Source organism: Pavona decussata, unplaced genomic scaffold (assembly GCF_977016875.1).
Source record: "Pavona decussata unplaced genomic scaffold, jaPavDecu1.1 SCAFFOLD_3671, whole genome shotgun sequence".
In the NCBI taxonomy this organism is placed as follows: domain Eukaryota; kingdom Metazoa; phylum Cnidaria; class Anthozoa; order Scleractinia; family Agariciidae; genus Pavona; species Pavona decussata.
In genome coordinates, this window is record NW_028146482.1 from 1 (window position 1) to 2,500 (window position 2,500).

Below are 2,500 nucleotides of genomic sequence, written 5' to 3' on the forward strand. Positions count from 1 at the left end.
GTGTAGAATAAGTGGGAGCAGCAATGCGCCGGTGAAATACCACTACTCTTATCGTTTTTTTACTTATTGGATGGAGCGGAGGCGGACCGCAAGGTCCACGTTCTGGACTTAACGCCCGTCTTCGGACGGGCGGATCCTCGTCCAAGACACCGTCAGGTTGGGAGTTTGGCTGGGGCGGCACATCTGTCAAATGATAACGCAGGTGTCCTAAGGTGAGCTCAATGAGAACAGAAATCTCATGTAGAACAAAAGGGTAAAAGCTCACTTGATTTTGATTTTCAGTACGAATACAAACTGTGAAAGCATGGCCTATCGATCCTTTAGTCTTTAGGAGTTTTAAGCTAGAGGTGTCAGAAAAGTTACCACAGGGATAACTGGCTTGTGGCAGCCAAGCGTTCATAGCGACGTTGCTTTTTGATCCTTCGATGTCGGCTCTTCCTATCATTGCGAAGCAGAATTCGCCAAGTGATGGATTGTTCACCCACCAATAGGGAACGTGAGCTGGGTTTAGACCGTCGTGAGACAGGTTAGTTTTACCCTACTGATGAAGTGTTGTTGCAATAGTAATTCTGCTCAGTACGAGAGGAACCGCAGATTCAGACAATTGGCATTTGCACTTGCCTGAAAAGACAATGGTGCGAAGCTACCATCTGTTGGATTATGACTGAACGCCTCTAAGTCAGAATCCGTGCTAGAAAGCAACGATGATTACCTCCAGAGAACTTTAGGCGAACCAGAATAGAGGGTTTCGGCCCTCATGCGTCCCAAAGTGCCAAGGGGGACAAAAGCTCCCAAGGCACTGCCGCTAGCAAATTCTAACGTTTCTGGAGATAAATCCTTTGCAGACGACTTAAATAAAGAACGGGGTATTGTAAGTTGTAGAGTAGCCTTGTTGCTACGATCTTCTGAGATTAAGCCTTTGTTCTAAGATTTGTATCACATCTTTTTTTTGACAAGGTCAAAAGTCCTCCTCACACCATGAAATATTTTTTAAGTCAAAGGTCCTCCTCACACCACAAAATATTTTCAAAGTCAAAAGTCCTCCTCACACAATTTAATATTTTGTAACTGAAAGGTCCACCACAAAACCCAATTCTTTTCTAAGTGAAAAGTCCTCAAAATTTTTAGAAAAACTCTTAGAAAAATTGTTTGGTATGAGAAGGACCTCGACTTCGAAAATTCTGTGGTGTGGGGAGGTCTTTTGACCTACCAAAAAAATTGGTGGTGTGAGGAGGACCTCTGACTTAGAATTAGGGTTTGAAATGGGGTTAGGGTTAGGGTTAGGGTAAGTGTTAGGGTTAGGAAAAAGGTTTAAATGATATTTGGAGAGGTTTTTCGGGTGTTTAGAGGCTATTTATGCTATGTAACGAGTATTTGCTTATATACTTGCTTATATACTTAGGTCAACAATTTATAGCAAAAATGTGTTCCAGCCAAGTTCTTTTAGACGCTCTTTCGAATGGCAACATTCCCGATTGAAAATGGCGACCTACCAAAATCCGCACTTTGCTTCCCCGTCCATATAGAGGTGAGTATTTGACTTTGCTTCCGTCAGAGTCAAGGAAACACATTGAAAATGGAATCAGCATACAAGAAAACCTAGTTTGGGATAGGTTTTGTGCCTTCCGTGGTATTATAACCATAGAACTGCTCCTGAGGGGGGTAGGGTAGGCCCACCAAAAAGTGCACTTCTGGTTAGGTCGCTAATTTCTAAAATAAATGTGTCCCAACCAAGTTTTTTTGGACGCTCTTTCGAATGGCAACATTCCTGATTGAAAATGCCGACCTACCAAAATCCGCACTTTGCTTCCCCGTCCATATAGGGGTGAGTATTTGGCTTTGCTTTCGTCAGAGTCAAGGAAACACATTGAAAATGGAATCAGCATACAAGAAAACCTAGTTTGGGATAGGTTTTGTGCCTTCCGTGGTATTATAACCATAGAACTGCTCCTGAGGGGGGTAGGGTAGGCCCACCAAAAAGTGCACTTCTGGTTAGGTCGCTAATTTCTAAAATAAATGTGTCCCAACCAAGTTTTTTTGGACGCTCTTTCGAATGGCAACATTCCTGATTGAAAATGCCGACCTACCAAAATCCGCACTTTGCTTCCCCGTCCATATAGGGGTGAGTATTTGGCTTTGCCTTTGTCAGACTCAAGTAAAAGCATTTAAAATGGAGTCAGCATACAAGAAAACCTAGATTGGGATAGTTTTTCTGCCTACCGTGGGATCATAACCATAGAACTGCCCCTGAGGGAGGTAGGGTTAGGGTTAGCGTTAGGGTTAACGTTGGGGTTAGGATTGAAGACAGAAGATTGGTGATGTCAGGAGGACCTTCTTAAAACAAACAGAAATACACTTATTAGGGGACTAGGGCCAGTGGACTCAGAAATGTCTTTCGTAGCAGTCTCCTATAAGAGTATTTTTCTCTGATTTAGGTGACTCCTCCTCACACCACCATTTTTCTTAGTCGAAAGACCTCTTCACAGCACGACTTTCCTGA

At 43.2% G+C, this 2,500-nt stretch overlaps 1 pseudogene; it reads left to right on the plus strand.

Annotated features, from left to right (window-relative positions):
* LOC146446131 (large subunit ribosomal RNA) lies at positions 1 to 935 on the plus strand (annotated as a pseudogene; the record flags this gene model as incomplete).
* Positions 936 to 2,500: the final 1,565 nt, after the last annotated feature.